Source organism: Delphinapterus leucas, chromosome 11, assembly GCF_059928025.1.
Source record: "Delphinapterus leucas isolate spDelLeu-1000000601 "Yukka" chromosome 11, BTC_Dleu_Yukka2, whole genome shotgun sequence".
NCBI lineage: Eukaryota > Metazoa > Chordata > Mammalia > Artiodactyla > Monodontidae > Delphinapterus > Delphinapterus leucas.
Genome location: NC_143139.1, coordinates 15,538,098 through 15,552,130, shown reverse-complemented (window position 1 = coordinate 15,552,130; position 14,033 = coordinate 15,538,098). Strand labels below are relative to the sequence as shown.

The 14,033-nt window shown below is 40.7% G+C and overlaps 1 protein-coding gene and 1 non-coding gene across 13 annotated transcripts in view; one reads left to right on the top strand and one right to left on the bottom strand.

Moving 5' to 3' along the window:
- Positions 1-14,033, bottom strand: part of PLEKHA5 (pleckstrin homology domain containing A5) — a 244,389-nt gene that overhangs the window by 153,190 nt on the left and 77,166 nt on the right. The gene's annotated exons all lie outside the window — the stretch shown is intronic.
- LOC115802874 (U6 spliceosomal RNA) lies at positions 11,619-11,725 on the top strand. Its single transcript, XR_004023453.1, has one exon. It is a non-coding gene; the product is annotated as a U6 spliceosomal RNA (small nuclear RNA).

The window sequence follows — 14,033 nt, the reverse complement described above, 5'->3', positions numbered from 1 at the left end:
GAAAAGCAGCATGAAACCCAAAAGTACATGATGTCATGGAAGCCTAGGGGCAAAGGGTGTCAAGGACCAACTATGCTGAACGCTGCCAGGAGTATGAGTAAGACCAGAACAAAGAGGTTCTTAAAGCTGGAAGTGCAGTGTGGAGCCAGTAGAGAAGAAAGCCATCTCTATGGAAGGGCAGGGAAGGAGGTCCAGCTGGCAGGCGGTATATTCACTTCTAAATGTAATAAGAAGACAGGTTCTCAGGACTTAACGATCTGCCACAGCCGTCATATAAGGATTTAAAAATTTTAATAATGTCAACATCATCAATCAATTCTGGAATCCAAAAAGCCCATTTTGCTTATTTTCTCATTCTATTAATTACAAACCACTCAAAAATCACTACTCTATTTCTCAAAAAAAAAAAAAAAAGAAAACAGTACAGGTGAACCGGTTTGCAGGGCAGAAACTGAGACACAGATGTAGAGAACAAACGTATAGACACTAAGGGGGGAAAGAAGCCGGGGGTAGGGGGTGGTGGTGGGATGAATTGGGAGATTGGGATTGACATGTATACACTGATGTGTATAAAACGGATGACTAATAAGAACCTGCTGTGTATATATATATATATATATATATAAAAGCATGCCACAACAAAATCCATGGAACCTAATTTCTAATCCAGCAGTTAGTGTGAATAATTTATCTATGTGTTCTTTCCATAGCCCATCTAACTCCCTATCAAATAACTACAGTTGACCCTTGACCACAGAAGGTGGTAGAGGCACCCACCCTCTACACAGTCAAAAATCTGCATATAACTTTACAGTCAGCCCTCCATATCTGCAGTTCTGCATCTATGGATTCAACCAACTGCTGATCGTGTAGTACTATAGTAGTATATATTTACTGAAAAAAAAATCCATGTATAATTGGGCCCATGCAGTTTAAACCTGTGTTGTTCAAGGATCAACTGTACATCATGAACCTTATTATTCCTTTAAGTTTGAAGTAAATGTGGTAAATCCTTTAAAATGCATTTACATATCTTTGTTCACTATATCATTCACATTTAGTCTTAAAAATTGAACATAATAAAGGTCACTTTATTCTGTGCTATAAAAAAAAAAAGGAAAGAAAGAAAATAGAGAAAAAGAGCTAAAAACTCATAAGCCAGAGAAGCAGCTTCAACAGCAATATGGTACCAACCTGTTGAGAATCACTGTAGGTATTGTGGATATATGACCGATCTTTCATTTGCACAAGAATACTGTCAGATGACTACCATATGACCCAGCAATCCCACTACTGGGCATATACCCTGAGAAAACCATAATTCAAAAAGATACATGTACCACAATGTTCACTGTAGCACTATTTACAATAGCCAGGACATGGAAGCAACCTAAGTGTCCATCATCGGATGAATGGATAAAGAAGATGTGGCACATATATACAATGGAATATTACTCAGCCATAAAAAGAAACAAAATTGAGTTATCTGTAATGAGGTGGATGGACCTAGAGTCTGTCATACAGAGTGAAGTAGGTCAGAAAGAGAAAAACAAATACTGTATGCTAACACATATATATGGAATCCAAAAAAAAGGTTCTGAAGAACCTAGGGGCAGGACAGGAATAAAGACACAGACGTGGAGAATGGACTTGAGGACATGGGGAGGGGGAAGGGGAAGCTGGGACGAAGTGAGAGAGTGGCATGGACATATATACCCTACCAAATGTAAAATAGATAGCTAGTGGGAAGCAGCCGCATAGCACAGGGAGATCAGCTTGGTGCTTTGTGACCACCTAGAGTGGTGGGATAGGGAGGGTGGCAGGGAGACACTAGAGGGAGGAGATATGGGGATATATGTATATGTATAGCTGATTCACTTTGTTATAAAGCAGAAACAAACATACCATTGTAAAGCAATTATACTTCAGTAAAGATGTTAAAAAAAAAAAAAGAATACTGTCAGATAGATTTACTACACATCCTATATGAGGAAAAAGGTGAAACAGACAGAGGTTGCCCACAGTCTCACTGCTAGGAAATTGAGGGAAGGGGTTAGAAGGAGTTCATGTTTTCTCTTCTCTGCCACCTCGTGTCTCTCTTCTATTTATATGTACCTAAAACAAGAGGCAGACAGGGTAGGTTTTCTTCTTGCTTTGTAAGACACTCTTGCTAAGACAGACATGATAAGTTTTTAATTTTCGTTTTATTTTTTCCCCTTCCTCACTCCTACCCATCTATCCATCCACCCCCTCTTCTATCATTTATAAATATGTACCAGTGTCTGCTGTATACAAATAGCCACTCTGCACATGAAGTCCTATTGCATTTTAGAAAAGTTGATTTTCTAAAAAAAATAAAAAAGACCTTCCAAAGTAAGAAAAACTGCTGTATAAAAAATATAATTAACCAATATATCAACAATGATGGTAAATTGTGATCTTCATTTAAATAAATTACTAAAATGACACCAGAAATTAGGTTATCTTAATGTTCTTTTGGAAAAATTACTTCCTGACAGTTTGTGGCTCAAATTTTTTCACTACATAGATTTAACAATATATACGATTTTACAGCTTAATGACCTATGACAAATCAACTCTAAAAAGTACTTTTCTGTGGTAATTTAAAACATCTGCTTGAAATAGCAGATCCCTGAAAAACTTTAAATCAGAATTGACATACAAAACGTAATCTGTTGACAAATGAGCAAAGAAGGACACTTCTCAAGGAGTTTAAGAAAGGGTTACAAGACTTCATGACACAGAAACAAAATCCTATTCAAGAAATTAGACTCAATAAAATACCATTTAAGGTCATAGAAGAACGTAACTATGGCTTTTCAAAGATCATCTAGACTCACAGTTACACTTCAGTCGTCTCAATTAGTGTAGGTAAGGCAAACACCAGAAGCTCATTAGGCAAAGTTACATAAACAGCAACAAAGCGGGAAAACAAGATGCCAAGAGTCGAAAGGATACTCAACAGGAATGGCTGCATAAATTAAAGTATCTGTACTATGGAACAGGTCGTGCACCTGTCAAAAAGAACAGGGCAGAACTGTGTGTCCCATCCTGGCAGGTGTCTCTGGTGCATGTACATCATCCCAGAAGCAGGTGAGAGAACAGTGACTGTTGGCAGCCTGGGTGAAGTGACTTTCATGTTTTATTGATAGTTTGTACCCTTTTGGGCTTTATAAATTGTTTTCCACAGCATTTATCAGTTATGCAATTAACTGATAAAAAGGGAAAAAAGGAAATGAGAAAGGGGAAAAGAGATGGGAAGAAGGGAAAACAGAAAGGAAACCAACAGGAGCCAGAAGCAAGGTGACAGGTGCCCAGGTGAGCAGCGTGGTGTGGAGAGACCCGAGCGAGATGCCCCCACATTCAAGCCCTAGTCCTGCTACTAAATGTGGGCAACTTAAACTCTCTGAGCTTCAGTTTACTCATGTGCTGAGTGAAGATAACATCATTTCTTACCCTATGGAGTTACTGTGAGCATTAAAGGAGCTAATTTTTGAAATGTACCTGACACAATGCCTGGCCCAGTGTAAGTACCCAATAAATGGTAGCTGTTAACTTCAGGGAATACTAATAACTTCATCTCTAAATCTTTTCTTCTTTATACCATAATCTTAAAGTATATTATATTTGGTATAAATTCTTTTCACTAGTTTAGAAAAGTAGTCTTTAATAATGACCATAAAACCAATCCAGTTGGAGAATATATGCTGCTGGTGCTATCAGAAATATATTGCAACCCTTGCACATAAGTACCTGGCATCTTGTCCTCACTCGTCTGACCCTGAGCCCTAAACTTTGTGCTTCTTACCCAGAAATTTCATTCTTGTTTGTCTGCAGCATATTATAAGACTGATAAGTACCTGTATATCTTCAAGTCATCTCACTGTACATGGGTAGAAAATGGGTATTACTCAGGGGCATGTTCTTAAGACTATATTTTCATGTTAAAAAGAAAAAAAAGGAAATCAAAACTCTAATCATAAACCAGAATAGATTTCCAAGTAAATAATAACACTCCTCACTTCCAATTCAGAGTAAGAAACTGATTAAAAATTTTAAATTGCTTTTTCACAACAACCTAATTCAGTCAACATTTGTTTTTCAAATGTTGGCCTCATGTGTTCCCCTACAAGCCCCATGTGAAGCTCATGAATTATCCTAATTAAAGTCTTCCCTAATGAAACATTATGCTTGTGAATCTCACTATATTCTACCCCTCTTCTAATTTTTAAGACTTTTCTTCTAAAAAAAATTAAAAACACTTAACACTGCACCTTCTTTTGTGTTTATAAGTCCACTTACATGCTACAGTCCTTGGATTTATGCATCTCATCAACACTACAAAACCTAACCCTGTATTTAAAAGTCTAAAATCTAAATCTAGAGCAGGGGTCGACAAACTTATTCTGCAAAGGATAGCAAATATTTTAGGCTTTGTGGACCAAACAGTCTTGGTCACAGTGATCACCTCTGCTCTTGTAGTGAGAAAGCCGTCATAGACAACATGTAAACAAATGGATGTGGCTGCATTCCAATAAAACTTTATTTACAAAAAAAGGCAGCAGGCTGGCTTTGGTCCACAGGCCACTGTTTCCAACGCCTAATCTAGAGCAGCAATTAAGTGAAATGTGTATGACAGTCTTCTGTCTACTCTGTAAAAATTTAGTGACACATGTCTCTGACCAATCAGTTGATGGGTCATTTTACTTATTTAATGATTAGCATTACTAATTTTACTAAATTATTTTCTATCCTTATTAATTCCATTTAGATTCTTCCCAATATTTAACTAATTTTTCATAATTCTGCACTTTAAATATTACTTGCTTAATGATTCAGTATTTCCTCATGAACCCCATTTTCTAAATTTTATCATTGCGGTACGCAGGCCTCTCACTGTTGTGGCCTCTCCCGTTGCGGAGCACAGGCTCCAGACGCGCAGGCTCAGCGGCCATGGCTCACGGGCCCAGCCGCTCCGCGGCATGTGGGATCTTCCCGGACCGGGGCACGAACCCGTGTCCCCTGCATCGGCAGGCGGACTCTCAACCACTGCGCCACCAGGGAAGCCCAATAAAGATATTCTTTTAAGGAATGGTAGCCAGCCTCTAAGATAGCCAAGGATCCTCACCTCCTGGTACGCACACCTATGTATCGCACCTCCTTGGGTTTCCGTCTTGGTCTTTAGGATGGCTCGCTCTGGACAAAGCCAGCTGCCATGTCGAGAGGCACATAACCCGGTGGAGGGGTCCATGTGGAGAGAAACCAACTGGCCAGTCCCAACTTGCTAGCCATGTGACCCTCCATCCCCAGTTCCCAAGCCCCAGCCAACATCAAACTAAAAGCTCATAAGACACCCTGAGCCAGAACTGCCCTACTGAGCAGCTCAATTCCTGCCCTGCAGGAACTGTGGATGACAAGAAATGGTTATTGTACAAAGTTCTGGAGTGATTTGAAGTCACAGGGGATCCTCCTCGTCTGATTAAGTTACAGTTTAGCTTATGTTGTATAGCTGTTTTGGTCAGTGGCAGCTGCAGTTGATCAACAAGCATCTCCTGTCTTGCAACAGGATGAGTTTAGGGGACGAGACTGATATAAGCAACAACTGATTTGGCTGTACAGTAGTAATGACTGCTGTGCTGTGTTTCTTCAACAGTAACTTGACACTTGCTGGGTGGAAAGCTGTGTGTCAGACGATCAAAGTAGTTGGATTTCTACAAACTGGCAGATAACCCACAATAACAGTTACATCCAAAAAACAATCCTTACTTCACTTCTATTCTTGCCCATGTGAATCTCACTGTTTCCCAAGGCAGTATTTTTAACCCCTGGTCTGGTCCATTAGAGGATAATGAAATGCAATTAATGGGATGCTTTCTGCCAGCACTTTAAAATAATGACACAGAAGAGAAGGTACAGGTAGTAAGGGGAAAATAATTTTTCATTTCAGTTTTATATAAAGAAATGTATTTGTATGTGAACACTAGGTCATGTAATGATATGTATTTCTTTTCTTTTTTTTTAAATGAGTTGATTAAATGATCTTTAAGGTCCTATTCAGCTTTTTAAAAAATTTTATTTATTTATTTATTTTATTTAGTTATTTTTGGCTGTGTTGGGTCTTCGTTTCTGTGCGAGGGCTTTCTCCAGTTGCGGCGAGCGGGGGCCACTCATCGCGGTGCGCGGGCCTCTCACTGTGGCGGCCTCTCTTGTTCCAGAGCACAAGCTCCAGATGCGCAGGCTCAGTAGTTGTGGCTCACGGGCCTAGTTGCTCCGTGGCATGTGGGATCTTCCCAGACCAGGGCTCGAACCCGTGTCCCCTGCATTGGCAGGCAGATTCTCAACCACTGCGCCACCAGGGAAGCCCAATAATATGTATTTCTTGTTGCAGATAGTGGTCAAAAAAGTTTAACACCAGCGACATAAAATGCCAAATACATTAACATCCTAGAAAACTAATGAGTCACCAGACTCTCCCAATTCTCACCATCTTGCTCTCCTTTTCCGACTTCTCTTCTGACTGTCTGTTAAAAACCTGGGTTTCACTGCTCATTTTGTTTTCACATAGATATTTTAAAATCCACGTGGAAATCGGCTTTTTCCTAACTTCAGTTCTGTCCATCTTGAGGGTTGGGAATAGGGGAGTCCCTTTTCCTTGGGGACATCCCTTTTGAAACACACTCAGTGGCTGTCTCGAAAGAGTAAGGCAAGCAAGAAGAGGAAGATCACATAGAGAACCTGAAATGACCCTGAGATCACTGGGACTTCTGACCAAATGAATCACCTTCACTTTCCCAACATGCTAGAAATAATCAGATACACTGGGCTTATAAGTTGATTTTTAACTCTGTAATGTGAACGTTCTCGTTATTATTACTAATATGCAGTAGGTAAAAGCTCTCTGCTTTTATGACAAGTGCTACAGACAGAGGATGTATCTTCCGTGCAGAGCTATCTTCCAGTTCTCTCTTCTGTAGTGCCTGGTACAGGCTTTGCATTAAGCTGATCAAAGAATGAATGTTTTTTTTTAAAAGGCATTTATTTTGGTAAAAAAAAAATAAATTTATCCAATCAATGGATAATTCACTTACTAATTTGTAATGCTTCAAGAGGAAGGCATTATTATCCATGAGGAAGTTTTCCTAGCATTAAGGCAGTATTTCTACCATTGAAAATATAAATAACTAGAGCCAAACATTTCTTAAAACTGTCTAATAGGAGGGAAGATTTCAAGATTACTCCAAAATGAGAGAGGATGAACAAAAAGAGCTCAAGGTGATGATGGTTGTATTGTGAACGGATGATTTTCTTTTTATGAAAAAGGCACAGTGAAGCTTCAGAAAAGCTCCGGAAAAAATGATACTAAGAGTAAGACTGAGGAGACCTTCAAGATGGCGGAAGAGTAAGACACGGAGATCACCTTCCTCCCCACAAATACATCAGAAATACATCTACATGTGGAACAACTCTTACAGAACATCTACTGAATGCTGGCAGAAGACCTCAGACCTCCCAAAAGGCAAGAAACTCCCCACGTACCTGGGTAGGGCAAAAGAAAAAAGAAAAAACAGAGACAAAAGAATAGGGACTGAACCTGCACCAGTGGGAGGGAGCCGTGAAGGAGGAAAGGTTTCCACACACTAGAAGCCCCTTCGCGGGCGGAGAGTGCGGGTGGCGGAGGGGGGAAACTTCGGAGCCGCAGAGGAGAGCGCAGCGACAGGGGTGCGGAGGGCAAAGCGGGGAGATTCCCGCACAGAGGATCGGTGCCGGCCGGCACTCACCAGCCCGAGAGGCTTGTCTGCTCACCCGCCGGGGCGGGCGGGGCTGGAAGCTGAGGCTCGGGCTTCGGAGGTCGTATCCCAGGGAGAGGACTGGGGTTGGCTGCGTGAACACAGCCTGAAGGGGCTAGTGTGCCACAGCTAGCCGGGAAGGAGTCCGGGATTACAGTCTGGAGCTGCTGAAGACGCAAGAGACCATTGTTTCGGGGTGCGTGAGGAGAGGGGATTCAGAGCACCGCCTAAATGAGCTCCACAGACGGGTGCGAGCTGTGGCGATCAGTGCGGACCTCAGAGATGGGGATGGACCACTAACGCTGCCGGCCAAAAAGCCTGTGTGCAAGCACAGGTCACTATCCACACACACACCCCTGGAAGCCTGTGCAGCCCACCACTGCCAGGGTCCCATGATTCAGGGACAATTTTCCTGGGAGAACACACAGCACACCTCAGGCTGTTGCAATGTCATGCTGGCCTCTGCTGCTGCAGGCTCGCCCCGCATTCCAATTATGACTACTGTACCCCTCCCTCCCCCTAGCCTGAGTGAGCAAGAGAGCCCTAATCAGCCTCTGCTTTAACCCTCTCCTGTCTGGGTGGGGAACAGATGCCCTCAGGTGACCTACACACAGAGGCGGGGCCAAAACCAAAGCTGAACCCCAGGAGCTGTGCGAACAAAGGAGAGAAAGGGAAATCTCTCCCAGCAGCCTCAGGAGCAGCGGATTAAAGCTCCACAGTCAACTTGATGTACCCTGCATCTGTGGAATACATGAATAGACAACGAATCATCCCAAATTGAGGAGGTGGACTTTGGGAGCAACTGTAGACTTGGGGTTTGCCGTCTCTGATTTGTTTCTGGTTTTATGTTTATCTTAGTTTAGCTCTTAGTGCTTGTTATCGTCGGTGGATTTGTTTATTGGTTTGGTTGCTCTCTTCCTTTTTGAAAAAATTTTTTCCCCTTTTTTCTCTTTTTGTGAGTGTGTGTGTGTGTGGGGGGGTGTATGTTTCTTTGTGTGATTTTGTCTATTTAGGTTTGCTTTTACCATTTGTAATAGGGTTCTGTCTGTTTTTTTTTTAAGGTTTTGTTCTTGGTGTTCGTTTGTTTTTTCTTTTTACAAGTGTGTGTGTGTACGTCTCTTTGTGTGACTTTGGCTGTTTAGTTTTGCTTTTACCATTTGGTTTGAGGTTGTATCTGTCCATTTTTATGTTTGTTTTTTGCTTCCTTTTCTCCTGAGCTGTGCAGCTGGCAGGGTCTCGGTGCTCTGGCCTGGTGTCAAGACTCAGCCTCCAAGGTGGGAGAGTCGAGTCCAGGACACTGGACCATCAGAGACCTCCCAGCCCCACATAATATCAATCAGCAAGAGTTCTTCCAGAGATCTCCGTCTCAACACTAAGACCCAGCTCCAACCAGTGGCTAGCAAACTCCAGTGCTGGATGCCCCATGCAAAACAACGAGCAGCTAGACAGGAACACAACCCCACCCATTAGCAGTGAGGTTGCCTACAAGTCATACTAAGTTCACAGACACCCCAAAACATACCGCCGGACACGGCCCTGACCACCAGAAGGTCAACATCCAGCCCCACCCACCAGAACACAGGCACCAGTCCCTTCCACCAGGAAGCCTACACAAGCCACTGAACCAACCTCACCCACTGGGGGCAGACACCAAAAACAACGGGAACTACGAACCTGCAGCCTGCGAAAAGGAGACCTCAAACACAGTAACTTAAACAAAATGAGAAGACAGAGAAATATGCAGCAGATGAAGGAGCAAGGTAAAAACCCAGCAGACCAAACAAATGAAGAGGAAATAGGCAGTCTACCTGAAAAAGAATTCAGAGTAATGACAGTAAACATGATCCAGAATCTTGGAAATAGACTGGAGAAAATACAAGAAGTGTTTAACAAGGACCTATAACAACTAAAGAGAAAAACAAACAATGATGACAACACAATAAATGAAATTAAAAATTCTCTAGAAGGAATCAATAGAAGAATAACTGAGGCAGAAGAACAGATAAGTGACCGGGAAGATGAAATAGTGGAAATAACTACTGCAGAGCAGAGTAAAGAAAAAAGAATGAAAAGCATTGAGGACAGTCTCAGAGACCTCTGGGACAACATTAAATGCACCAACATTCGAATTATAAGGGTCCCAGAAGAAAAACAGAAGAAGAAAGGGTCTGAGAAAATATTTGAAGAGATTATAGTTGAAAACTTCCCTAACTTGGGAAAGGAAAGTCAATCAAGTCCGGGAAGCACAGAGAGTCCCATACGGGATAAATCCAAGGAGAAACACACCAAGACACATATTAATCAAACTATCAAAAATTAAATACAAAGAAAAAATATTAAAAGCAGCAAGGGAAAAACAACAAATAACACACAAGGGAATCCCCATAAGGTTAACAGCTGATTTTTCAGCAGAAACTTTGCAAGCCAGAAGGGAGTGGCAGGACATATTTAAAGTGATGAAAGGGAAAAACCTACAACCAAGATTACTCTACCCAGCAAGGATCTCATTTAGATTTGATGGAGAAATTAAAACCTTTACAGACAAGCAAAAGCTAAGAGAATTCAGCACCACCAAACCAGCTGTACAACAAATGCTAAAGGAACTTCTCTAGGCAGGAAATACAAGAGAAGGAAAACACCTACAAAAACACACCCAAAACAATTAAGATAATGGTAATAGGAACATACATGTCAATAATTACCTTACATGTAAATGGATTAAATGCTCCAACCAAAAGACATAGACTGGCTGAATGGATACAAAAACAAGACCTGTATATATGCTGCCCACAAGAGACCCACTTCAGACCTAGGGAGACATACAGAATGAAAGTGACAGGATTGGAAAAGATATCCCATGCAAATGGAAATCAAAAGCTGAAGCAGCAATACTCACATCAGACAAAATAGACTTTAAAATAGACTAGTGAAAAAGACAAAGAAGGACACTACATAACGATCAAGGGCTCAATCCAAGAAGAAGATATAAAACTTGTAAATATTTATGCACCCAACATAGGAGCACTTCAATACATAAGACAAATGCTAACAGCCATAAAAGGGGAAACTGACAGTAACACAATAATAGTGGGGGACTTTTAATACCCCTCTTTCACCAATGGACAGATCATCTAAAATGAAAATAAATAAGGAAACACAAGCTTTAAATGACACATTAGACCAGGTGAACTTAATTGATATTTATAGGACAGTCCCCATCCAAAAACCACAGCATACACTTTCTTCTTAAGTGCACATGGAACATTCTCCAGGATAGATCATATCTTGGGTCACAAATCAAGCCCTGGTAAATTTAAGAAAGGTGAAATCATATCATGTATCTTTTCCAACCACGATTCTCTGAGACTAGATATCAATTACAGGAAAAAAACTGTAAAAAATACAAACATATGGAGGCTAAACAGTATGCTACTAAATAACCAAGAGATCCCTGAAGAAATCAAAGAGGAAATCAAAAAATACCTACAGGGCTTCCCTGGTGGCGCAGTGGTTGAGAGTCCGCCTGCCAATGCAGGGGACACGGGTTCGTGCCCTGGTCCGGGAAGATCCCACATGCTGCGGAGCGGCTGGGCCCGTGAGCCATGGCCGCTGGGCCTGCGCGTCTGGAGCCTGTGCTCCGCAACGGGAGAGGCCACAACAGTGAGAGGCCTGCGTACCGCAAAAAAAAACAACAAAAAAAAAAACCCCAAAAAACCTACAGACAAATGACAATGAAAACACAGCGACCCAAAACAGCAAAAGCAGTTCTAAGAGGGAAGTTTATAGCAATACAATCCTACCTCAAGAAAAGTGCTTGCCTCGGCAGCACATACACTAAAATTGGAATGATATAGAGAAGATTAGCATGGCCCCTGTGCAAGGATGACACGCAAATTCATAAAGCGTTCCACATTTTTGATATATGGAAAATGTAAGAATTTAATATAGTCTCTTGATAATGTTTATTAAAAACTAACAGTAAAGTCAAGTATAAAGATTCCTTTACAAGTATATGATTGTTTTATAAAACAAAAAGTTAAAAACAGAAAAAGACAAAAAGAAACAAGAAAAATCTCAAAAAACAACTTAAACTTACACCTAAAGCAATTAGAGAAAGAAGAACAAAAAACCCCAAAGTCAGCAGAAGGAAAGAAATCATAAAGATAAGATCAGAAATAAGTGAAAAAGAAATGAAGGAAACAATAGCAAAGATCAATAAAACTAAAAGCTGGTTCTTTGAGAAAATAAACAAGTTTGATAAACCTTTAGCCAGACTCATCAAGAAAGAAAAGAAGACTCAAATCAACAGAATTAGCAATGAAAAAGGAGAAGTAACAACTGACACTGCAGAAATACAAAGGATCTTGAGAGATTACTACAAGCAACTGTATGCTAATAAAATGGACAACCTGGAAGAAATGGACAAATTCTTAGAAAAGTACAACATTCCAAGACTGAACCAGGAAGAAACAGAAAATATAAACAGACCAATCACAAGCACTGAAATTGAAACTGTGATTAAAAAATCCTCCAACAAACTAAAGCCCAGGACGAGATGGCTTCACAGGTGAATTCTATCCAACAGTTAGAGAAGAGCTAACACCCATCCTTCTCAAACTCTTCCAAAATATAGCAGAGGGAGGAATACTCCCAAACTCATTCTAGGAGGCCACCATCACCCTGATACCAAAACCAGACAAAGATGTCACAAAGAAAAAAAACTACAGGCCAATATCACTGATGAACATAGATGCAAAAATCTTCAACAAAATACTAGCAAACAGAATCCAACAGCACATTAAAAGGATCACACACCATGATCAAGTGTGGTTTATCCCAGGGATGCAAGGATTCTTCAATATATGCAAATCAATGAATGTGATCCAATATGGTCAATGAAATAAGTTCTAAAGGAAATAATCTCAATGTATAATATATTATCATCTATCCTTTTGCCGTTGGGGATTACAAACTTATTAATATTAATTTCATGAGTCATATCTGCAAAATAAGACCTTAAAGATAAACATTATAGGCTATTATAATTATTCCATGGAAACGTGTATTCTAGGTTGGCTATTACCAGAAGCATCAATAAAATTGCATAGCTAGAAATATCATTTCTAATATGATTTGTTTCTACAATGGTATTGAAACCACGACATGAAAACCAGATCAATAGAATTCTAATATTTTAAATCGTTTATATCCTCCCATATTTTCCTTTCCCATCCATTTACAATGCTGAAAGTAGCATTGCTGTACTTTCAAAATGAACACACCAACCTGAAAACAGATTTTACTTATGAAAACATGTATTAAGATGGGATGGAAAACAGGGAGGAAAATTACTTGGGGGGGAAGGTAGGAGAGAGGAGAGGCAACTTTAATTTTCCTTTCTAATTTTACTTCAAAACCCGATGTTCTTAATACTAAAGTAAGATTCTGTTCTAGCACTTTACTCTCAGCTCTGCTCACATCCGTGCTTAGTAACCTAGCAATGTTTAAACCTGCATATGCATGAGGTGGTCACACTTTCCTTACCACCCGATCATCTGTATATCTGCCATTTTTCATCACAACCTTGTTGAGGCTAGCAGCGTTCTGACAGACCGTAGACCCAAAATGGTGTTCACTGCTCAAATTAAAACATGTAAGTAATTTGACAAAGAATCTTTGAGAAACAAGCAGCTATCACTAAGCATCCTCTCTGCAGAAATACTTCTCACCACTGAGTGGCACAGAAACAGAAACAGATCACAGATTTAAAAAATGAAAATGTTTGTCTCACATTCATAAAAATTTGTTCTCATGAGACTCATTTCTAAGTGCTCCGTTTAAAAGCATGAGATTGGGAGCACTGAGGACTTATCAGCATTCTCCCAGGGGAATGAAGAATGAAATTAAAGTGAAGATGAGCTGGTCTAATTTTTCAACCCTTTATTTCACTCTAAAATACTTCCATTTGAAGATTTACTAGTGTCTTCTTCATATGGGCCCAAATTCACTGACAGAGGCTCACAAACATGGCGTTGTAACACGTGGTGGCCAGCAGACAAGGTGGCCCCTAGTGATTCTCACCTCCTGGCAGTCAAGCCCTTCGCAGTCCTCTTGCCTCACCTGTAAGGCGAGGTCATTGAAGACACTGAGGCCTCCCTCTTGTTCTCTCTTGAATCGCTCACTCCGGGGGAAGCCAAGCACCATGACCTGAAGAGCTGTGGCCTC